Raw genomic sequence first — 26,544 nt, forward strand, 5'->3', positions numbered from 1 at the left:
TCACCAGACCTAAATCCCATTGAGAAACTGTGGCATATTCTAAAGAATCGCTTAGCCAAGATGAATTGCACTACAGGAGAACAAATGATAAAAAGTGCTATTCAAGTATGGTTCCACGACGATGAAGTCAAGAACATGTGCGCTACACTAGTGGAATCAGTGCCAAAACGTGTTCTTGAAGTCATATCTGCTAAAAAGGAGAACATACTTCATATTAATGCAGACATGTATCAATGTAACTTAAGGTATGTAATGATTAAAAGCTAAAGTTTCAATAAATCACTTTTTTTTCATTTGTCCCAATTAATTCGAACAGTATAGTATATATGTTATTTTTAAACATTGAAAAAATTAAAAAGTAACATGAAAATTAAAAGTAACATTGCACAATGTATTTTTGAATGAAATAATAACATAACATAAGAATAAAAATTGATGTGGTCCAAAATATTAAAATATTTTATTATAAGCACTACAATTCATTTATAAAAGGAGAAAAAAAATTACTTATTTTTTAACATCACCTTTAGCTTTGATCACTGCATATAAACAATTACATGGAATAAACAAGTGTTTGACAATTTTCTTTCAAGTCTTAGTAGTCCTAATGCTTTTCGCTTTTTGTTAATTAGAGCAACTTCTTATAGTTCTTTCTTTATTATCCATAAACTATCAGTTGGGTAAGATCTGGGGAATTAACTGGCTACGGTGCCGTTGTGATTTTGTATTAAGCAAGATCTTGAAATATTTTAGTGTATGGTGTGAGGCTAGTTGAGAAATAAAATCATCTTCATTTGTGCTCATGCAATTCCATACTATCACACCAGCTTCACGCACTTTTTCCGATACTATTGTATAAATGCATATCCAAACTCAAATGCCTTGATTTTCATAAGAGGCACAGAACATAGTTTCGTCACTAATATTTTCTTTCAGTCTTTCAATCCTCATAACAAACTTGATTTGTATCATCACTTTCTTTTAAGGTTTTGTTTTATGGTCTAAAATAGTTTTGTTTGAGAGAAATATGAAATTGAAGGTGCTGAATTGATTTTTTTTTAACTTCACCATTCAGTTTTTTTTTTTTTTTCAATTTATGTTTGATTTTTGGTAACCATTAAAATTATTATTTCTTTTTATTCTACTGATACTGCTATATGATTTTTGGTGAGAATAATCTGAACTGTTAGCTATATATATTTGAATTTTACTTGTTTGATATGAGTTATTAACTCTAAGTTTTATTGATTCTGAAATATCAGGAAAAACGTTCCCTTTTGAAACAAGCATAAAACACAGAAAATCAAAATAATCGTTTAACAAATCAATAAATTAGTTTTTTTCTTGGATATTTAATATATATTTCAGTAAAAAAAATTTTTTTTTTTAGTTTGCCCTTTGTCTTTTTTAAACGTAGTCTGGCATATATCTGCTGTTATAAAAAATTTCCTTATTTTTTTCTTTAATTTTTCCTTAGCCCATTATAAAGCCTGTATTGTATGACATATTCTGTTTTTCTATGTTTTAATTTATTTTTTCTCGAGTGCAGTCTCACTTTTCAAGTTAAGATCATTATAAATAAAATACATCGTTCATATCGTTATAAATAAAATATTAAGAAACTATTCCAACATAAAATTATAATAACTATGTATTTCACTAGTAAAATAAGCTTATTTCGCAAAAAATATCGTCCTTTAAAAGAAAAGTTTATTTGAAAATTGACTAACCCTGAATTTTTATTATAAAAACTTTTTGTTCAACTTCTAAACTTATAAGTCCATATTCAAATACTAACTAAATGTATAACTTTAAATTTATAATTTTTATTCAGTAAGGGTCAGATATTCTATTTAAATGTTTGACTTATGTTTATTTTGTCCTAAATTGAAGTACATCAAAATCAGAGGAGCTGCATTATAAAGTAATAAACTAATGCAGTATATATACCTGAAACTCAGTAAAGTTGAAGTCTCTATGCACTCTTTTAACTTTCAAACAGCTGCAGCTATTTTAAAATGTCTGTGGCTATTATTGTGTCTAGGTATTGTAAAATAGCTAGTACTGCATGATTATATTATTTAGAATGCCAACCCGAAGAAAGTTGGGGATTTGTCTCGACAAGATATTAGCTCTATCCTTAAGAGATTAGGGGAAAAGTAATGATAATGTAAAGTCTTTGAAAATTATTTCTCATTTTGATAACGTATATAGTGCTTAAAAATATTTTTTAAGTGCTTAAAAATTACTTTTACTTATTTTTGTGTGATTACGCTACACACTCTGGAAAAGCTCTTTGAGTACTTAAACTGATCATAGTACAATAAAAATTGCTAAATCCCAACTCTTTCATAAAAAGTAAATATGTTCAGTTAAACCTATTTGCACATAAAAACCCTTATAACTTTCAAACTTCATTATCTTTGCTTGTCTTTATGTCTGACTTTACTTGTCTGCTGCAGAAACTCACTTTAAACTTAAAATATCTGCATTTTGCTTTAAACTATAACTTTTGAAACATTTAACAGCTTTGTTCTAAATATTTTTATGTTCACTTATTTTGGTAGAATGATTCTAGAATTTATTTTTCTTCCAATTTTAAGTAATAAAGTCTCCTAGTTTTACTAGTTCCTTAGCTTTGTGATTACATATTTGAGATTAAAGGAGTAAATATGATGTAAGTACTCATTTTTCCAAACATAGAAGTTATTTAAAATTTTAATAATGTCACTGGGAAATAAAATTATATATATATAGGAATGAATGTTTGTATGTCTTTGTGCTAAGTCTGTGTTCCAAAAATAATGAAATTTGGCATATTTATAACTCGCAGCACTAAGAAGGTCAGTGTCATAGCATTCTATGATGAACTGTTCAAGCGGGATAAGCCAGCGACAAATTTCATAGTTAATTTGTCTTGCAAGGCACAAGAAACGTTACTGTTATAAATGTTAAACTGGCTAATAATGAAACCCAAAAACCATAAGATAGTGTGATTCTCCAAAAATGCCTTTTATTTAAAAGTATCCATTGGTTCCATAAGTATCCGTTCTGAAGGTTATATTTTTCTTCAAATTGTATTTTCATGTATCTGACGTTCATTGCTTGAAAATATTTTACGTTTTTCAGCAGGCGAGCTACACTGATTCGCTTCTAACAGATCAGCATTTGAATCCCAGCCCTCCTTCTACCAGTTCCTCTTGCTGGTCAATGTCTTCTTCTGTATCCTTACCTCCAGGCAGAGTCAGAAGTAAGTTAGTTATTTGTCTATTTTTTTTTAAAATTTAATTCTAAAGGCTTTTTCTTATTCCATTATAGAAAAAAAAAAAAATTTTCATACGATTTTTTTTTCTTATTGTAATTTAAACAATAGCTTTCTTGATTTTTTGGTGGTCAGCCAACAATTATCTAATCCAAATTCAACTAAATTAAAGAGCATTTTTACGCTAAATTAATTTATGCATTTTATAAGGTATTAATCATAAACTTTTGTAGAGAAGAAAAGGAAATTCTTACTTTTACGTATTTCACCATCAGTCTTAGAACTTTTTAAGCGAATTCAAAAGTTTTTGCTTATAATTATGTTAAAAAAAAATTATGAAGATTCTATACGAAATACAACTTTTAGTATATATAACTTTTTTTTAAAATTTAATAGTAATAGTCAAAAAACTATTGGATTGTAAGGTATATAAGTTTTTAGATAATTTTAAAGAATGCAGTTGTAAATTGCGAAATGCAAAAATTTAGCAAAATTGTTCGATTAGTTTTTGGGAAATCAATTGCATTACTGTTAAGTAATATTATATATTATTTGTGCATTTTAGAGTTCAGATCCTTAATAGTTAAAATAATTTAAAATAAAAAATCTTATTGAAGTAAAATTTATAATATTTAATATATATATCTTTCTTTTAAACAAAATCTGATTTTTATGTACCCTGATAAATTTGTCCTCCGATGTTTCATTCAAGGCTGCTACAGCCCTAAACACGAAATCACCTGGTATATTTCTTTGCTTAGCAAGTTAATTATTTGTTTGCTAAAACTACTTCGGCAGAGAGACCTTATAAAAAAAAGTTCTTTATATATCATTGTTAATAAGTCGGGTTGATTTTGGTTAATTAGTTTTAAATGGTTTGCATTAATTAAATAATATTAACCTTTTTTTTATTACTAATATTAAGAATTTTAGTGTAGTTTTATAGTTAAATGGTATTTAGTATTTAAGATTTTATAGTTAAATGGTATTTAGTATAAGTTAATTATTATTTTCTTTTTTTTTACTAAAATTACTAATGCAGAAAAATCTTAAATACTAATTTTGTTAATTTGTATAACAGAACAGGAAAACTTAAAAGATAGTTTATGTTTTCTCAGAATTAAGAAGAAACTTCGAAAACCCCTTTTTTTCAAATTAGATTAAAATAAACGTAAAATCTGCCTCATTGATTTAGATTTTTTTTAAAACTCAAAAGAAAATGTTTTTGTTCATTATATATTTGATTACTTGATTATTTATTTCGTTATTTATTTGATTTGCTGATTAAATGTGGTGATGTTCAGTTCATCACCACACACATTAAGATAAGAATAAAAATGAATAACAATTAAAAATAATATACTCTTAAGTAAGAGAACAAGATCATTAGAATGATCACTAATTGCAAGGTGTTAAAACTATTTATTTAAAGTAGATCATTTAAGATATTTAGAGTTACAAATTTTGTTCCAGGAAGGCATTCACACTAATTAATAATAGGTACATAAAATGAATTTACATGAAATTATACATTATGAAGCTGCACTGCTACAATATAAAATAAATAAAAAAATAATTAAGGGGTGATAGAAAATCTTATAATATAACTTAGCTGTTGAGGATCCTCATATTTTTTTTTGTGTCTTAACCTCAGCTCTCCAAAACCATGTGTGTCCTTTCCTTTTCTCTCACCTCCTCTAACCAAGCCCCCAAAGCATACTCAACTCTTATTGGCTGTTACCACCATCACAAAATAAGTAGGGCTATACTTGCTATTTCTTTTTTTTTTTATTTTTGGCTAAATTATTTAAGGGCAGAAAAGGGCAGGTGAAAACTTATGAAAGAGAAACTAAAACTTTAAAGTAATTATAGCAGTGCAGAGCAGTGCAGCAAAGATAAAAGTAACACAACATCATAAAAGCAATACCACATATATATAAAAGTAACAAAACATCATCACCACACACATTAAGATAAGAATAAAAATGAATAACAATTAAAAATAATATACTCTTAAGTAAGAGAACAAGATCATTAGAATGATCACTAATTGCAAGGTGTTAAAACTATTTATTTAAAGTAGATCATTTAAGATATTTAGAGTTACAAATTTTGTTCCAGGAAGGCATTCACACTAATTAATAATAGGTACATAAAAATGAATTTACATGAAATTATACATTATGAAGCTGCACTGCTACAATATAAAATAAATAAAAAAATAATTAAGGGGTGATAGAAAATCTTATAATATAACTTAGCTGTTGAGGATCCTCATACTTTTTTTGTGTCTTAACCTCAGCTCTCCAAAACCATGTGTGTCCTTTCCTTTTCTCTCACCTCCTCTAACCAAGCCCCCAAAGCATACTCAACTCTTATTGGCTGTTACCACCATCACAAAATAAGTAGGGCTATACTTGCTATTTCTTTTTATTTTTATTTTTGGCTAAATTATTTAAGGGCAGAAAAGGGCAGGTGAAAACTTATGAAAGAGAAACTAAAACTTTAAAGTAATTATAGCAGTGCAGAGCAGTGCAGCAAAGATAAAAGTAACACAACATCATAAAAGCAATACCACATATATATAAAAGTAACAAAACATCATAAAAGCAATACCACATAAACAAAGTATTTTTAGTCATCAAAATTTAATTTTTGAATGATCAAAATGTAAAAATAAAAATTTAAAATGCAAAATGTCAAAGTGAAGTGTACATTGATGTACAGTCCGCAAAAAAAAAAAACGAATCACCCTGAATAACTTTCGTTCTAATGATTGGATTTTCACGAACTAAGTGTCAATCTTAAAGGTTCCGGGGGGTGACCTCAAATATGCTAATTAATTAGTGCTAATCAATTAAGTTACGAAATCAGATACAAAAACGTACTTTCTCTGACTAAACATAATTTTTTTTTTACATATTTGGATTCTTAACCTTCGAAATATAGAGGGTAGCCGCAATCTGGGAAACATGGTCCCCATAGTTTGATCAGGAGAGCGATTCAAAGTTCGTACCCCTTAATGTTAATTTCACTTTTTACGTTTTTAGTCATATTTTTAAAATTAATGAAGCAATTCAAAGAAAATTACACCCACTCATAAAACTCACTTATCCAAAGATAATTTCATGAAAAAAATAATTTTTAATAATTATTAATTATTTTTTATTATTTAATTAAATTGAGGATGAAAAAAATTTTGAATTATAAGGTATGAATTTTTTTATGCCATATTAATCTACATATTTTTCAATTGAAAAATCTAAAGTTTCAACTGTTTTTATTTATTAGAAGCTGAGAAAGATTAAAATTAATTATTTTTAAAAAAATAATTTGGCGACGATAAAGAAATGATTAAATGAGGCGATTAATATTAAAATGTGATAAACTTGCGAGGAACTTGACTTCGCGCGCATAGCGTAAAATTTCATTCATATTTTTTTCCCTAATAATCGTTTGCTAATCTTTTTATTTTAATTTCTTTCAAACCATAAGATATAATGTTTCTTTTTTATTCGTTTAATAATTTATTTACAATTTAGTAAAGAAATTTGAATGAAGCATTTTTAATAAAAAACACTTTATTCAACGAATGCCTAGGTTTATAAAAGCGTGCATCTGATAGAATATGATTTTACATCAGATTGTGCTTATTTAATGTGATTATTTTTTATTTTTTGATTTTGTTTTTCAAACACTGATACAATTTCAATAATATACATACGTATGCATAGATTTGGAATAATATATTTATCAATTTCTTGAATATATATTTCATAAATACTAATAAAAATACACAGTCAACATTTTTAAGCATCTCTCACATCACAAATTTCTCAACATCTTATAGGGTAAACTAACCAATGAAAGAACATTTAAGCTTAGCTTGCCTTTAAAAAAAATCATGAACATTTCAAAATTTTTAATTTTAGCTAAATGATGTTGTCGACATATTTGTTATTAAATGAGAATTAGGTAAAAAAAAAATTTGATAACTTACATAATATTGTTTTAAGCTTTTGGTGGTTTAAATAATAAGTAGTAAGATAACCAAGTGAAGGAACAGTTCTTACCAGTGAATAAACACTAAATTTTCCAGTGAATGAACACTTAATTTTGAGATTGTTTGATGCTCGTTAGGAATTCATAGGCCACACAAGTGTCTAAAAACAAGATTTTACTTGGAATTACAACATATAACCACAGTTAACGTGGAAAATGTTACTTTTTTTTCAGTCATGGAATGGAAAGTAAAATATGTTTGAATACATAATTTTAAAAAAAAATATTTAATTTTTTTTTCTCACAGTTTAATAGTCTATTCTAAATTATGAATGTTTATTTTTTTGTTTACTCTTTTCCCCATATTTTTTGAAGCTTTTTTTTAAATCTTTTTAAGTATTTTTTTTCTCTTTGTCATACTTTCTGCTTGAACTTTTTTTCAGCTCTTTCAATCTCTTTAAATTTTCGTTCTTTTTCTGAAGTTAATGCAAAAAAGTAATTTATTTCTTTTTCTTTTGATTTAACCTTCCTCTTTTTTCAAAATTTTTGGCTAATGTAAATGTATCCTCGAAATTTCTTTTGATTTTTCAGTACCATTTCTAGAATTCCTCACTGGATAATAAATGAGAAAAAGGAGTTTCGAAGTTTGAGTAAAATCCATCTCTCATTGACTTATATCTAGTAGGTCTTCAGCAGTACTTACCATTTACTTATGGAACCAATTGTTTTTGCAACTAACAATGCCTTAAGAGGACTTATCTCAAAATCAGTTTTCAAGATACTTTCATTATCAATGCTAGTTGTATCAGCTTCAGTGCCAAAATTTGATTAACCAAATGTTCTTTTTGAAATAAATTCTTCCATATGGAGAAAAGCACAGGCTATTGGATATTTGGGAGATTAAACTTTTCTGTCAATGTTCTTTTAAAAATTTGCAACAGAACTTGTGAGATTTCCTTCTCAAGCTCCTGAAGAAATAGTGCATCGTTACTCTCGAAGCACGTGTTTTGTTGATAAACTGTCTTGCTCATTAAATCTTGGTGTCTGTTTTGCATGCATTTGTTAAAGTCAAAGTTTTCTACATCGAATGGAAAAATATCGCATTTCATAAAAGCATTTTAACTTCATCAGTTGATGCCTCAAAATCTTATTTAAAAATGGATGTAAAACTTTCTCGACATATTGTTTTACAATTCTTTTGTTTTCAAGATCTAACGGGAAATTTCCATGAATTAGGTAGAAAACTAAACCAGAAAATTTGTTTTGATGAACGAAACTTGCTCAGTTTCAAATTGATATGAGTTTTATACCTAGGGAATAGGGAATTTAATAGCATTTTTAATTACCCATGGGTAGTAACATTTGCAATATATTTGTAAAATGTTGCTGCAGTCATCGTTTTATTTCATGAATCGCTTTTTCCAATGAAATATTTAGCAGGGACTGATTCTGTAATATCTCAAAGGATTCTTCAGTAATTCTTTTATTCTTTTGAATTCTTTTCTGAAGTTATTCAAGCCTGACAAGTCTTGAGAATGGGTGATTATATTTGAGCTCTCGAAACATGTCGACTTTTACTTCCCTCTTCATATTCTAATGCACATTCGTAAGGTTTTCTATAATCTACGATATTTCTATAACTCAAAGAATTGCTGAATGCTTAGTGGCATTTTAAAAGCATTGAAATATGTTATGTTTAAGAATAAGATATTGAAATATACGATAAAAGCCAGATGAGTTTTTATCGTCAATTATACTGTTTTACATTTGGATCTTGATCATTATTTTGATAAGGATTTTACACTCGTTAAAGTAAACATATGCATTTCAATATTTTAACAGGATTCATGTGGTCTTTGAAAACGTAAGAGCATCAATATTGTAAAAGTTATATTTAACTTAAAAATTAAAGTTTTGAGACCAGATACTTTGAGTTAATGAAATTAAATATTTTAACTTTTAAGTTTTTGTGCCCCCATTTCAGTATCTTAAGGATCTTACGAGCTCTGTTTAAAAAGAGAGTATCAGATATATACAGGGTGATTCTAAAAAGATGGGCAAAATTTTAGGAAGTGATAGTACACACCCAAACAAACAATTTTCATCAAAGGATGCATGGTCGAAAACAAAACGCAAAACCGCTAAAGGGCGTCAAAGTTCATGTTCTTATATGAGGCAAAAACACACAAAGAACGATGAAATTAAGTTATAAAAGCAAATTTAATGGCATGTGATTACAATAAATGTTCAAAACAGTGGCCGGCAGCGACTATGCACGCAGTACAACAGCGAAGAAAAGATAGGTGAACATTCTGAAACACACCAGGCATATCACGAACTTTCCCTGCAGCGGCCGAAAGCTTGGCGACAAGTTCTTCTGCAGTTTCAATGGGAGTCTTATACATAAGACGTTTGCATCAAACAACTTTCCAAATGCGCCAGCACCTTTGCGTTTTGTTTTCGACCATGCATTCTTTGATAAAAATTGTTTGTTTGGGTGTGTACTATCACTTCCTAAAATTTTGCCCATCTTTTTAGAATCACCCTGTATAAGAAAACGAAAATAATCATAGTAGCAGTATTTGGTGGTAAATGTAGCTTATCGTAATTGAAGAATATGCTGTGTGACATTTTATGGTGAATTTACGAACGTAATTTTTGCAATGTATCGAAACATGAGGATGCTATTTGCTCATCATCTTTATCCAAAGAAAACCATGTAACCTAAATATCTAGCAGAATGAAGCGATTTTTTAAACAATGAATCTTACAATATGCAACATTATTTCAATATCTTATCCTTAAACATAACATATTTCAATGTTTTTAAAATGCCGCTAAACATTCAGCAATTCCTTGAGTTATAGAAAAAAGAAATATCGTAAATTATGGAAAACCTTGTTAATGTGCATTAGAATTACTATACAATCTACATTTAATTTTCAAGCACTTTTTTCCTTCAAACTTTCTTGCCTCGAAGACTCTATTAAAGCTGTAAAAATGATTATCCCTAAAATTTTGTATATAGCTATAATAAGTTATGTTAATTTGATTTTAGTATGAGATCCTCTAATAAATATAGCAAAAGCAGCATAATCTAAATAATATTAGATAAAAAGTTCATGTATTTAAATTCTAAAAACTTAGAAAATCATAAATAATTTATAAATCAATTCAAATTTTCTTTTCAAATAGGATTAAAAAATTATTTTTTTTGCATTTTGGACAGAAATCAGCTTAAAAATTGTCTATTGCCTAGAAACTACGAGATATTTACTATTAACAACTAATTAAACCTCTCCGAGCAATCACGAAACATTATTTCATTTTTTTTACAGTCAGGGATTGGTTGCCTAGCAATCTAGTAAAATTAAGCATTCCTCTTTTGAATTAGTCAATGGGTTATCTTAAAATAATCATTTGTGCAGGCGACTTTTTTTGGCGGTTTTCTGGACTATCGCCAAATATATAAACCTTTATTGCGACCCAATTTACTACCCAATTTTTTTTAAATTTTATCTACCCTCCCTAATTTACATGTCTAGATTCCAAATATGTAAAAAAAAATATATGTTTATTCAGAGAAAGTACGTTTTTGTGTCCGATTTTGAAACTTAATTAATAGTTAGCACTAATTAATTAGCATGTTTGAGGTCACCCCCAGAAACCATTAAGATTGACACTTAGTTCGTGAAAATCCGATCATTAGAACGAAAGTTATTCAGGGTGATTCTTCTTTTTTTTTGCGGACTGCACACTTCCATGCAATTGTAAAGTTGGACTGAATATTTTTGTTTAAATTTGTAAAAGAGGGTTTTTAAGGTGCAAAAGAAACTTTTATATTTTCTCTTTTATAGAATATGTTATTTTCATTATTTCAAAAGAGTTGCCAATAAGTTTAAAATTATACATTTTTGCCTATTTTGATATTACCTTTTGCTCTGTATATTTTCAATTAATCAGTATTAAGCTTAAACAAATACAACATGTCTTCATGCTACTAGTGTAGACAAATGGTGGTATGGGTAGTGTGGACAATGACTCTGTTCAACTTCCAATGGAATAAATGTTTATTGGTTAAATATATAATTCATTTGATATTGGTTAAATATATAATTCATTTGATATTGATTAAATATATAATTCATTCATTTCCTAAATCAAAATGATTTTGCAAAATAATATACCTTTACAATTAATGATTTCAATATTTAGCACAAAACCTTTAGATTAATTCATCCCTTAAAAGTTTTAAGAAAATTTAAAGGTGGTGTTTTATCAAGTTTGATAAAAGAATACCATTCAATATAGATAACTTAAAGAATTTTTGCCATACGTTAAATTAAAACAACAAATGGTTCTCTTTTGCCAGTGGTTTTCATTACCCCAGTGAGGGAAATATCACTAAACCATGCTCTCCTCGTGTTATCCATTCAAACCATTACATCATCAAGTTAAAATTATGGTTATTAAAACTGATTCAATTTTAAGTTGATTCAATGCTATCAAATAAATCGAATTAAATATTAATTTTTAATGTATTGATTTTGTTTAAAATGTCTTTTTTAGTTAAGTGAAATGCCCTCCAATAAGGCTTAGATTGTAATTGATTTCATTTTTGCTTTAGATATACCATTCTGAGTCATGATAAATGACTACTTAATAAATTATCAAATTCATAACTAGCACCTTAACTTGTCCACATTAGTCCGGTGTAGTAAAGATAGAGAGGGGGGAAATTACTACAGAAAACTTAAACAACTTTGTAATTCTAGATATAAACCAGAATACAGGTTCAGATTATTATTGAAAAAAATTCTTGACTAGTTAAAAACTATATTTAATTAGATTTTTAGACAAATTTGTAAGAAATGTATCTCTCCAAAACTAACCACCAGAAGGGTGTATGTTAACACACATAACCAAACCCTCACCTCCTATAAAATATTTCACCTTAAAAAGTTCATTAATAATGTTTGAATTGTAAACTAAAAAATGTTTATGTTTTCAGCACAATTTGGACACTCCTCTGACACTCCTTCTGGCGTTCTCTTCCCTTTTTATGATCACGATACTTAAAAGGTGTATCTTGCTGGAAAGGTCAAATATTTGCTTGATTTTCTTTCTTTTAAAGTCTTAAACAAAATAATGCTTTTTAATGAATAATATGCTATTTTTATAACTATTAAGAGTTTGGAACATCTCAGGGTTCTTAGTTGTCCTGATATTCTTGATATTTTTGATCATATATTGTCCTGATTTTTATCTACTTTGTCATGATATTCCAGATTTTTGTGTGTTCAGAACATTCCATTTTCTACAAATACAAATCATGTTTATAATTACTGAACTGCCCATAAGAGAGTTTGAATTTTCTATTATTTTGGGAATGGTTAAATTATTTTGAAAAAATTGAATTTTCAATCCAACATCTTTTAAAACGCACACTATTCGATGGTTCAAATTTATGAACCACTAACTCAGTGTTTCCCAACGTGGGGCCCACACCCCACTGGGGGGCAATTTGATTACTAAGGAGGGCAATTCGAAAATGGACTCGACAAGAGTTTTACCCATTTGCTCCGGGCCATTTAAATACTATGCTAGATTTCAGTTCCAAAATTGAAAGAAAAAAAGCAAATTCTTAAATAATTGCGGCCAATAAATATTATAAATTCGTTTGATGAGACCAAAATATCAACTGGGTTTTTGGCGTCGTTAAGTTAACTAACCTCCCAGTGGCATATGGCAGGCTCCGCGCAGACCCCTTGACGCTTTAAAATTTCGTTAAATAATGCAGTTTTTCGCATCTGAATGGCCCGTCGCAACTTCTGTAGTGTTTCGCAACATTCAGTGATAGAAATCAATACCATAGTATGTCTTTTATGCCTGCAATGCAACAGTAAAGTCTTTATTTACTGCTCACACTTCAACTCATAATTGTACTCTTGAGGCTAGTTATGAAATTTCTTTATTCATCGCTAAATTTGGAAGAAATCATACTATAAGAGAGAATTAAATAAAACCGTCAATATCAGCATTTCTTAAAACGGTTATTGAAAAAGATGTAAAAGCTATGCCACTCAATAACAATACTGTTACCAGAAGAATAGACGAAATGAGTGAAGATATTGAAAAACAACTTGTTGACAAGCTAAAAACAAGAAAATTCTCAGTGCAAATGGATGAATCAACTTTGATAGACAGTTTGGCAGTATTGATAACTTACGTAAAATATATTGATAAAGGGCATTTTGCTGAAGAAATGTTGTTTGGTAAAAGATGAGAAAGCACCACTACCTCCAAAGATATTATATAATAAGCTAGAAAAAACTACTTAGATGTCAATATACCAATGAAAAATATAACATCTTGTGCTGCAGATGGTGCTCCTAATATGATGAGCAAGAAAAATTGCTACTTAAAATTGATGAAAGATGAGAATCCAGAAATTCTTGTGCAATGCGTTATTGCATGGGGAAAAGTTGTGCATAGGGAAAACTTGGTAGCTAAAAACATCTCACCTGTTCTAAATGAAGTACTTACATTCAGTAATAAAGTGTATCGATGCTATTAAAGCTAATGCCAAATGTGAGCGCCTCTTCAAGCTGTTTTGGGAAGAACAAAATGCAGACCATGTGGAACTTTTACTTCACTCTGAAGTAAGAGAACTGCTTGAAGAGATTTATGGAATTGTTTGATACTCTTAGTGATTTTTTAAGCAACAAACCTGATATGAAGTATCTGCTAACAGTCGATGGTAAAGCATTTGTGAGTTATTTAGCCGATATCTCCGAAAAACTAGAAACTTGTTATTGTAACTCCGAAAACTCCGAAAACTTGTTATTGTCGATCATCTGAAAATTCTATCGGCTGATTTGAAAGAAAGATTTTTTGATTTAAAACAAATTGATTTTTCAACACGGATGATGCAGCCAATGCTAGTGCATTTGTCTGGTATATGAAATATGCAGTATCAAGAAGAACTCTCAGAAATGCAAAATGATAAGTCAGTTAAAACTTTATTTTATATAAAAGGAGTGATGGCATGGCTTTCTGAGGAAACAGAAATCAAATACCCAAATTCAACCAAATATGCAAGAAAACTATTGTTACCGTTTCCATCTTCATATTTAGCTGAATGTGGATTTAGTGCTGTAAATGATTTACTGGTAAAAAAAAAAAAGGAAATCGCCTGAATATAACACAGTGGGGAGACTTGAGGCTGAAGCTAACCAAATTGGAAACTGACATAAAATCTCTGTGCAGCAAGCATCAGGTGCAGGGATCTCTCTAAATTAAAATATTAAATTATTATAGAAAATTCTTTATAAAAATTATTTCGAATTTGAATTTTTCATTATAAGTTTCATTATAAGTCGAAATTTTACTTACTGTGTTTCGTCAACAATTTCCTAGAGATTTCTCACTGAATCCTATCATTTAAGTTTCTTATGTGAACAATTCAATTATTTAATATTAAAAATTATGTGTATGTCACATAGGGGGGCATAAGAATCTTAAAAAGGCTTAAGTGGGGCATGGCACAAAAAAGGTTGGGAAACACTGCACTAACTTATATACACTATTAAGTCATACAACCTTACCTGCAGGATACTTTGTTTCAAATTATTTGGGAATGCAGTCACTTTTAAAAAAGATACTCAATAAATCTTATGTAGTATCAAATTTTTATGGTAAATAATTCACGGCCCATAAACTTATTTATGCAAATACAATAACAAACATTAAAGTGTTGATTTTTGTAGTTTTAAAAGTTATATTGATTTATCTCTTTCATCTAATTTAAAAAATAATCAATACTTATCATGTCGTAACATTTTCAAATGGGAAATTGAGGTATTATCCACTAAATTACTTTTGTACAAAAGTGTTAAGAAACACATTCACTGCGCTTTTGTTTCAAGATTTGTATCAAGAAACCCTACTTTAAACTTATTTGTTTAATATGTTGACTGCCACATCACCCATATTCAGATATCAGCTTAGTTTCTGATCAGACCACGTCACCCATATTGGGGTGACGCTTATTTAACTCCTTGTGAAGGATATTCGTATGTATTTGAAAAGATATTTCACAGGACGTAACAAAACCACCAAATTTTTATAAAAGTAGTACAAAAATGATTTATTAAAGGAAATTATTGTGAGCCTCATAAAAGCTTTCTTCTTCACTTCTATTTGACTCGCTAAGAAATAAGTTTTCCATTTTCTTTTCGAAAGTTTAACTAGTTAGAGTAAAGATTTTAAGTAATATTCCTCATTGATCCGAACTGATTGTGTGAAGTGGCGAGATAAGAAGCAACGGACACAAATAAACAGACATGATACTATGGAAACACACAGAGCGATATATTATTCTCGTGATCTCCAGAGACTCACGTTATTAAAATATCATTGGAAGCAGAATACGCTTTACTCATGGCGTGAAGGTGATTTCACTGTAAATGCGTGTCTATGTGTTAAGGAAGTCTTGAACTCTATTATAAAATTTAATTAAACATTGGTATGAGAAAATGTTAACTGATTGATACTGATTATTTATTTTTTTATTTCAATGTAACAGCACTGTAAAATTGTATATGTATTGATCTCTAAATCTTATGAATTGTTCAGTACTCCATTATTGGAATTATACTGGATACTATTAAACTATCTGACTAAACAAAGTTTTGAAACTAAAAATAGTATATTGTGTAATTCTTTTGCTATAAAATTCACTTTTAATGTATTTAAGTTAATCAAAATGTGCTTTTTTTTTTTTTTTTTTTTTTTAATAGTTTGGTATATAAATACTTTGCAAAAAAAAAAAAATGTTCTGAATTTTTTTTCTTTCGCTGTCATCTAGACAGAACAACTGTTAGTTCACCATTTGAGTATTCTTAGTCTGCACTCTTTATGCTAATTATGAAAATGGAAAAGTCAATGCGAAGAAGAGTCACAGTTAATGGAAATAAAAAGTATTTGTAATCTAATTTTTTAATATTTGAAAAATTACTATAAGAATGCATTATTTAAGTTTGCAGAACTTTGCAAAAATTAAGAATTATTCTTTGATTTTTTATAATTTTCTTGTGGGTAGAAAAATCTGGCCAAATTGAAGGCTTTTAAAAAAAAAGTTTAAGATTCTTTTTTTTTTTTATTTTAATATTTGAACTTTTTTTTGTAAAACATTGACACTTCTTTACAGCAAGATAATTTCTCTTTCTCTCTTTATAAATATATAACACACAGTGCTCAAAATAAAAGACAAACCACCATGAATAATTTTTGATTTGATGATTCAGATCTTCACATTCTAGGGGTTAATCTTAATGACTTCAAAAAAGGACTTCAATTATGCTAATTAATTAGTGCAAATGATATTTTAAATTATGAAATAAGACACAAAAATGTACTTTCTCTAAATAAACATATCTTTTTCGATGAATTAAAATTTCTGTCCCCCAAAATTATTGGGGGTAGCTGCAATATGGTCTCAATAGTTTGACAGGAGAATGCTCCAAAGATTTGAACCCCTTAATATTTTACCTTTTTGCTTAATTCGCCATATCTGGAGAAAGTTTTAAGTGAAAAAAGGAAAAAATTTGCTCGCAGTTATAAAGTTCGTTTAGCCTTAGATAAGTCCGTGTAAGCAATAATATTTAGGGAATATTTATTAATTTTTATTACTTAATACTTAATTACTTAATTTTTATTATTTTTATTAATTTTACAAATAGTAAAATTAACATTAAGGGTCCAAATTTAGACTGCTCTCCTGATCAAACTTTAGTGACCATATTTCCGAGATAGCGAGAAATATTCCCCTTCATTGAGGGGGTAAATAATTCTAATTCGTCAGAAAAAGGGTGTGTTTGTTCAGAGAAAGTATGTTTATGTGTCTGATTTTGTGACCTAAACTATTATCTGCTCAAATAATTTAGCATATTTGAGGTCACCCACTCAAACCATTGAGTCCTAGAATATGAAGATCTGATCATTAGATAAAAAGTTATTCAGGGTGCTCTGTTTATTGGTTTATGCAATGCACATTAGGTAATTTTCTATGGATTTTGAAATTTTATAGCATTTTAAATTATAACTTTCATGTTTGCTGCACTGGCTTTTATTTATTTTCCTTTGTAAAAGAATTTCCGAAAACACTCTTAATCTTGTAGGGCAAGAGTTTTTAATTGGTAAACAAAAAATTGTCTGAAAAACTTATTTTTAAAAAATATTTTGGAAATCATTCCTTGTTCAGAAAGGTCTTTGGCAGTTAAGAAATAAAAAATCAGACAGACATGTATGCAATTTTACAACAGTAATTATTGAAAAGATCGCTGGTGCCATGCCAGGAAAATGGTTTTTGAAACTTAGCATGCATTTTAATCACATATAATTTTTAAAATCATTCATTCTAAAACGGTAAAAACGTTTAAATTTTTAAGTGTACAAAATCATTTTAAAATGTAATCAATAATGGTATTAACTCAATGTTTAATAAAATTTGTAATTTATTGTATGATATTAGAGGTCTGTGGCAATCACATTAAATTGTCGCATTGGGTTATAATCATCCACAAGGAATGTTTCAAAATTTTGTAGAAAACGTAACCTGTGAAACATGTCAAACAGAGAGGTGAAAAAAATCTTCAATATCTTCATCAATATTTCCCTCCTTTCTATTTTGCTGTCCTCACTCAAAGTTTTTAACATTATGAAATCGTCCTCCCCCTAGCCCTTGTTTGGATATGACTTTGATTCTCCTATATATTTCTGAGTTATTGTAAGTCCTCGTACAGTCTTTCACTCCCTTTTTGCTTGAGATAGTAAAAAAAAAATTTTTTTTTGGGGGGGGGGGGAAGTATAGAATGTATGTAAGCAGCTTATAAATAATAATTTTTTATTATAATAATAACAGAATATCTGATGAACAGAAAATTATCTAGATCTGAACATAGGCAATAAAAAGGTATGATTTTGTTAAAGAAAATTTCTTGAAATTTTTTTTTGGCTTGTTTTTGACTCATTTCATGGTTGTATACTAACATGACTTTTTTCGATTGTTTTTTTTTTTTAATCCAGTGTCATACTCTCTTTTAGAGTTTAGAAAAATGACCAAATCATTTCTGTTATTTCTAAAAGTAATTTTCTGTTAATAAAAAATGCCCATAAATGCTCTTAAAATGAAATAAATAAATCCTTTGTAATTAAATAAAAATTTTAATCTGAGGCATGGTTTCTTTTCTGAACTTTCATATAACATACAATTGTATTTAAATACTTGAAAAAAATGAGATGTAATTTCTATTATACTTTGAAATTAATATGAAGATCTAAAATAACAAAAGACTAAAGAAAGAAAAATTGTTTTGATACATATGCACCGTTGAACATTGTTCATAAATAAACTTTCACAAAAGGCTAGATTTAGAGGGTTTAGATTCATATTTAAATAGACTGTACTTTTGTATCAGCTATAAGTTAACTTCGAAGTTATTTATAACTAGAATAGTCTTCTAGACTTAATTTCTGTTTAAGGTGTAAGAATGATATTGGTATTTCCAAAAAATTTAAAAAAAAAATACATTTGCTCTAAAAAGGAAAAATTACCTTCCAGAAACAAATAATGTGCCCCAAAAATTGAAAAACTTTCTCTAATATTGCAGAAGTATCCAAAACTGCAAATGCCATCAAAATCTTTATTTTAACTATAATATGTTGTAGGCCAAAAATGGACCATATGCCATTGAAATTTACAATGCCTTTAAAATTATTGATAATCATTTTTAGTTTCATCAAATAAATTTTATGAAGTAGTTGTTGCTACATTTAATGACTGTGCCTAATATTTGTCATATGATATATGAAGCATTAAAAAAGCTTCATTAATTATGAATTATAACTATTTAATTTCTGAAAAGAGTTTAGTTAAAATAATAATAATTAACTGCATTTTTAAGCATATTTTAAAAGTATGAATTCATTTATGATTTGTAAAATTATTTTGTTAAAATTATTTTCTCCAGCAACTGTGCTTAAATTACTGTTTTGTTCATAATATTTTGATGAACTTTAAGGCCTGCTGCAATTGTTAAAGAATTGGATTTATTTTTTTCTTATAAAATTTCCTTTTTATTGTGAAGTTTCTCAAATTTTCTATTAATAATTCCTTTCTTATTTTAAAAGCATACATTTTATTTGCTATTTCTTTTTATTTATTTTTTATTTTTTTTGCTTTTCATTACTAAAAATTACATTTATACATTAACCATCATTATTACTCTAAAAATAGATTTGTTCTAAAATATATGCATTTGATGTCTAATTTACATTAAAATGATTATTTCTATTTACTCTACAGATACTGTTATATGATTCTTGATGAGAATAATCTGAATTGTTAGCTATATATGTTTGAATTTTACCTGTTTGATATGAGTCATTAACTCTGAGTTTTATTGATTCTGAAATATCAGGAAAAACTTTCAATTTTGAAACAAGCATAAAACACAGAAAATCAAATTAATTGTTTTACAAATCACTAAATTATTTTTTTATATATTTCTGTAGACCAAATTATATGTTTTTTAGTTTGCCCTTTGTCGTTTTTAAAAGTAGTCTGGCATATGTCTTCTGTTCAAAAAAATGTTCTTATTTTTTCATAAATTTTTCCTTAGCTCACTATAAAGCCTGTATTGTATGACATATTCTGTTTTCCTACGTTTTAATTTATTTTTTCTCAAGTGCAGTCCACTGTTTTTCAAGTCAAGATAATCGATCATATGATTTTAAATAAAATATTAAGAAAATATTCCAACATAAAATTATAATAATCATGTACTTTACTAGTTAAACAAGCTTATTTTTTCAAAAAATATCTACCTTCAAAAGAAAAGTTTATTTGAAAATTGACTTACCCTAAATTTTTATTATAAAAACTTTTTGTTAGATTTCTAAACTTATAAGTCCGTATTCAAATACTAATTAAATGTATAATTTTTAATGGATAATTTTTATTTAGTAAGAGTCAGATATTATTAAACCATTTAAATGTTTGGCATATGTTTATTTTGTCCTAAATTAAAGTACATCAAAATCAGGGGAGCTTCTATATAACGAAATAAACTAATACAGTATATATACATAGTGCTCAGTAAAGTTAAAGTATCAATGCACCCTTTTAACTTCCAAACAGCTGCAGCTATTTTAAAATGTCTGCAGCTATTAAAGTGTCTAGGTATTGTAAAATAGGCAGGTACTGCATGATTATATTACTTAGAATGCCAACTGGAAGAAAGTTGTGGATTTGTGTTCCTATCTTTACAAGATATGGAATCTATCCTTATGAGATATGGGGAAAAGTAATGAGGATGATAATAATTTTAAAATTTGGAGTTCTTTGTTAGAAACTAGTTATTTTATCTGGATCATGTAAGGTCTTTAAAAATTATTTCACATTTTGTGAAAGTATATAGGGCTTAAAAATATTTTTTGAGTGCTTAAAAAGTACTTTTTTCACTTATTTTTGAGATGTTTAACTACACACCCTGGAAAAGCTCTTTGAGTACTTAAACTGACATAGTACAATAAAAATTGCTAAATCCCAACTCCTTCATAAAAAGTAAATATGTTCAGTTAAACCTATTTGCATATAAAAACCCTTATAACTTCCAAACTATGAAACTTTCAAACTTCAATACCTTTACTTGTTTTTATATCTGATGCATATTAATTAATTTTTTTTAGATAAATAGTAATTTAAAAGTTTTTATACGTAAACTTTTAGTTTTGTATTCTTGTCTTTTTTTATAAATCATATTCAGAACAAAACAATATGCAGGACCTATTTAATAGCAATTTTAAGCACACAAATGCGTAAAGTTGTATTTTTTTACACACTTATTTCTTTTCTCTCTTATTTTCTTATTACTTCTAAATTTTAAAATCTAGGTTTTTGGATCTTGCCTTTTTTGATATTACTTAAAAAAAAAGCACATGAAAAAATACATAACTTCGCTTGACAGCTAAGCGTTGAAAAGTGCAAATTAAAATACAAAGCTTTTAAAGCTCTTGTCTTTTGAGAGAAATTATTATTTCATCATTGACTATTTGAATGTCTTCAAATTCTGTTCTGGCGCCAACTACTTGGTTCAGATTTAAAAACAAAATTTTTATTTATTTATTTTCTTTTGATCATGTTCAATTTAGAATAAAGGAAACTTACGAAACATTACCTCACTTGCCCAGACAGCAGCGTCTGATGCTTAAATATTTATCAGTCTAAATTTGTATTGTTTTTTTCTTCATTAAATCATATTAACTATTAAACTTTTGGTTCTATTGACATGAACAAATTCATCAGAAACTACACCTCCCTGTCTAGATAGCATAGTTTAAGTTTTGTACCACTCTGACCTCTTCTGTAAATTCAAGATAGCTTCAAAAGCTCACATTGAACTTAAAATATCTACATTTTTCTATAACTTTTGAAACAATTAACAGCTATACTCTATATATTTTCATGTTCACTTATTTTGGTAGAATTATTTTAGAAATTTTTTTCCAATTTTAAGTAATAAAGACTCCTATTTTTACTAGTCCCATAGCTTTGTGATTAACGGAGTAAATATGATGTAAGTACTCATTTTTCCACACATAAAAGTTATTTTAAATTTCAATAACGTCGCTAGGAAATAAAATTATGTATATATAATATTGGATCATTAAATCAAGCATCAGCATTGGCACAACAGCTCTTTGTGAGCCTGGGCCTTACTCAGAAGCTTTTTCCATTCTGCCCTTCTCCCAGCAATTGATTTCCAGTTCTTTGCTTTAAGGATGGCAAAATCCTCATCTACACCATCTTTCTATCTCTTTTTGGGCCTTCCTCTTGGCCTTTTATTGGAGGGGGTTGCAATAAAGACTCTTTATGCTGTACGTTCTGGGCTCATTCTCACTACATGCCCAGCCCATCTCATTCTACTTAGTTTAATAGATTTAATGATATCATCACTATTAAGGATCTTATATATTTCAAAATTATATCTTTTTCTCCAGTTGTTGTTATCGAGGATAGCGCCAAAGATGGTTCGTAGGACCTTCCTTTGGAAGGTTGCTAATAACTTCTTTTCCCTTTTTGTTAAAGTCCATGTCTGTGAAGCATAAGTGTATGAAACTATGTGATTCTCATTTTGGTATTCATCGTTCGTTATTTTTGGATCATTTTATTTTATACAGGACTTTAATTTAGTAAAAATGATAGATTAGATGTTATATATTTGCTAAAAATTTTGCACTATTTTATTTTTGGCTTGCAATCCTTATTTTTATGTACTAGTATTTTTTTGAACGTGGAAAAAACTGTCATTTTCAATTTTTATTGCTTACATGGTTTTTAATTTTTGTGATAATTTTGAATTGCTAATTATTTCCATACTTTAAATTTTTCTTTTTACAGTCCAATGAAATAACTATTGATGATACTTTCTGACAAGTAAAACTTTCACAACTATATGTTAACCTTTGTATATTGGGATAAACTCTCTATGTTAAATTATAATTTATAAGATATACGTGTTCATGTCTGGAATTGCTTGTGTATGTGATTTATAAACAAAATATTTTCCTGGAAACTTTTTACAGAGATTTATACCTACTGCTTTTTCTTTTTTTTTTTCTATTAAGAATAACTTTTATAATATTTTCTTTTTCAATGCATGCTTTCATTAATGTTTGAAATTTTTCATCAAGATTTTATTATATATAAATATAATAATAATTAATTATATGTTGCATATCATTTTTACATCTGGCTGGAGCCTGGAAACTTTGTACAGAGATTTATACCTACTGTTTTTTCTTTTCTTTTAAGAATTACTTTTGTAATATTTTCTTTTTCAGTGCATGCTTTTATTAATGTTTGAAATTTTTTCATCGAGATTTTATTATATATAAATATAATAATAATTAAATATATGTTGCATATCATTTTTACATCTGGCTGGAGCCTGGAAACTTTGTACAGAGATTTATACCTACTGTTTTTTCTTATAAGAATTACTTTTATATTTTCTTTTTCAGTGCATGCTTTTATTAATCTTTGAAATTTTTCATCATTGATTATATTATAAATAAATATAATAATAATTAATTTTATATTGCGTGTGATTTTTGCATCAGGCTGAAGCTGGGAAAATTATAGGTTTAAATACAGTTTTGTTATTTATTTATTTTTAAGAATTTTATAATATTTTCTTTCTTAATGCATGCTTTTATTAGCGTCTGGAACTTTGATATTATTAATTGTTGTTATTATTATTGTTTGCCATAATTTCTAGAATGTGGTGAAAATTACTTTCCTGTATGATGTTTTACTTTGGTATGTATTTAACAATATTCATAGTGTAACGGATAGTTAATTCATAGCACCAGATGGCGCTACCCCTCTATCCGCAAAAACAGTGACAATAATCTTCATTCTGACTTAATTGGAGATGACGCAAGACGAGCTCTGCGAACCATCATGGTTCCCTTTTTCCCACTCATTTGAGTAAAACTTTCAAGTTCTTTTTTTTTTTGTTAGATAATGTTATGTTATTACCCTTTATTGTTAAATGTTTAATGTGAAAGTATGATTAAAAATACTGAGCTCTTTATGATGGTGTTTTTCTGCCATCGTCTTGCGTCCTTACAATAGTTTATTTTTAAAATGAATTCTTTGATAATTGAATAAATTGCAATATTTTTAGTAATTTTTTTTTCAAAACTACTAGTTTTTTTAAAATTAATTTTGTCCTACATTTTATTATATTTTCACATAGTATTATATTTTTACATAGTCCTATATGTTATTATATTTTTGCATAGTATATTTTTTTATGTAAAACTACACTTTTTTATTTATTTTTTAGTTTCTGCTTGAAAATTATTTTATAAAATCCCAGTAGATTTAAGCTATATTTTCAGATTTTTAACATATCCAAACGTGAACTAAATGGTGAACTATATTAGGGTTTCAGTGAAATTGCCAAAGATCCAATATAGTTTAAATATTTAGTTGGATTACTTCTTGGCCAAATGGTGGACAGTGAAGCAAGAGCTATTGCTTGGTTTAATTGTAATCTGAGTATATACTATATCCTAGCTGAATGAGTTTTATACGTAGAGTTTTATGGAAAAGGTTGGTATAGAAGGTTAGAAATTATTATCCTTCCTGATTTTAAATCTAGGTATGTATACAATAATCATAAGATATTTAACAAAATTATTAAGTTTTTGTTAGTTTTTAGTAGAAATTTTATATTATTAATTTTTGATTTTTAACCTTGTATGCAGGGCCATGCAACCTTTTGCTATTTTTCAAAATCATATGATTAAGTCAATTAAACAAATAGATAGAGATAACAGCATAATTTGTATGACCTTAAAAATTTGTCCTGAAAGTTTTAAAAAAGGTCTTAAATGTAACAAGTGACTAAAAGTTTAGAAAATTTATATTATATGAAAAGTTTTTATGATGTGAGGAAAAATATTATCGTTCCTAAGAATGAGTCATGGTATCCATACATTATTATTATTATTTATAGTATGTGTAGAGTTTGAAATTGTGTTAGTTACACTAATACTCTATGGCAATAAATATAAGTTTTTTTTATCGTAAGGTATGATATATAGTGAGAAATGATTTTTAACAACTTTTTAAAGGAACTTAATTATGATTAATAATAATTGGGCATTAATTTATTTTTCTTGATATTAAGTCAAAATAAAGTTTTCTCTTTAATTTTTTAAACAAAAAAACTTAAATACACTTTAGTTTTAATAAAAATACATTGTTAGAGTAAAGGAATTAACAATTGAATAAAAGTACCATTAAAACTGAAATAATAAAGCAATCCAAACTTATATTGTAAAGCAATTCCAAATATGCCAATTGTGTAAATTTCTTGCAAGAAAACTTAGTATTCTTATTAGCCTTTAATTTCTTTTAAATAAAATCTTAAGGTATAATTACAAAAATGTCAGCTCTAAAGAAATTTTTTTAAAACTATTGTAAACATATTTATTTTTTTGTTTCATTTTATTTTTCATATAGATGATTATTTAATTTAAAAACGTTTTATGTGTTCCTTAATTTATGAATTAACTGATTTGCCATGACTTAATTTTGACCTTTTTATTTTTGAACGAAAAGAATTTTCTTTGAAATTTGCGAACAAATAAAAAAAAATTTACGAAAAATACTTTGATATTTGGAAATTGTGGAAAATGTAAAAATGCAAAGTGTTCAATAAAAAAAATATTATTTCGCACCGTCGTTCCTTATAAATAAATATCATTTTGAACAATGATATCGTTGAAGATTCAATTTTTAAAAATTATTTACATTATATTGTTATGTTCAAAACCAAGCTCTTCGATAATTCTTTAAAAATATTTGAGAACAAAATGTTATATAAATGATCATTAGATGGCGCGAATATAGAGTAAAGACTACAATGTTCAAGTTTACCCTGATGCCCTTCAGGTGAACTGATTCATCTTCCCCGTCTACATCTATGGGTTGAGTGTTAGGAAACAAGTATTTCTAGTCCCGAGGGTTCGGAACTCTAGCTTCGGTCATGTTCAATATTTAAAAATTATATTTAATGAAAATAAATGTGCTTTTTTTATTTATTTTTAAATCTTGTAACTTAAATAAAACATTTTTTTAAAAACTATTATTTTTAATCGCATACAATAGCAGTAAAATGGAGAAATTCTTGCTCATATACTGTACATATAAATGGCCCCATATCTCCCTTCAATATTTAACTATAATTTCCAAACTCGACCTGTCCCGCAGTGGACTGATCGTTAAGACACGGTTCCCAGCAGATCACCGAAGTCAAGCATCACTGGCTGCGGTCAGTGTGCGGGTGGGTGACCACTTGGATCAGTCTGCGTAGGGACCGAGGGTGTGCGGTATTGGTCCTCGTTAAACTGTGCTACCGTAAAGTGCGCGACTAAGCGCGCAGATCGTCGGGCTACCGAAGCGGGGGTGCCATCCCCTCCGCAGAGGATCAAAATTGTGATGGCATGTCTTCGGATCATCCTCCGGAATGCTTCCCAGACCGTCGCCAATAGCCCATTGTGCAGCTCTAGTGCGACGTAAATTAACAACAAACTCGACATGATATTATATTAAAGACAAGGAAATTCTTGGATCAGTACCCCCAAAGGTATGATTTGTTTTGTGAACAGGGAGGACTTTGTGACTCCACAGATTTAACGTG

At 27.9% G+C, this 26,544-nt stretch overlaps 1 long non-coding RNA gene across 14 annotated transcripts in view; it reads left to right on the forward strand.

Moving 5' to 3' along the window:
* LOC147816005 (uncharacterized) overlaps positions 1-18,498 on the forward strand; it is a 35,328-nt gene extending 16,830 nt beyond the window's left edge. For 12 of the 14 annotated variants that reach the window (XR_015431538.1, XR_015431536.1, XR_015431539.1 and 9 more), the window contains 2 exons: positions 3,130-3,250; positions 12,276-18,498. This is a non-coding gene — a long non-coding RNA (uncharacterized LOC147816005). The remainder of the gene's footprint in view (positions 1-3,129; positions 3,251-12,275) is intronic. The other 2 variants (XR_015431533.1, XR_015431541.1) reach the window with 2 other exon arrangements.
* Positions 18,499-26,544: the final 8,046 nt, after the last annotated feature.

Source organism: Parasteatoda tepidariorum, chromosome 2, assembly GCF_982258835.1.
Source record: "Parasteatoda tepidariorum strain Cologne lab strain chromosome 2, Ptep-v5.0, whole genome shotgun sequence".
Classification (NCBI taxonomy): domain Eukaryota; kingdom Metazoa; phylum Arthropoda; class Arachnida; order Araneae; family Theridiidae; genus Parasteatoda; species Parasteatoda tepidariorum.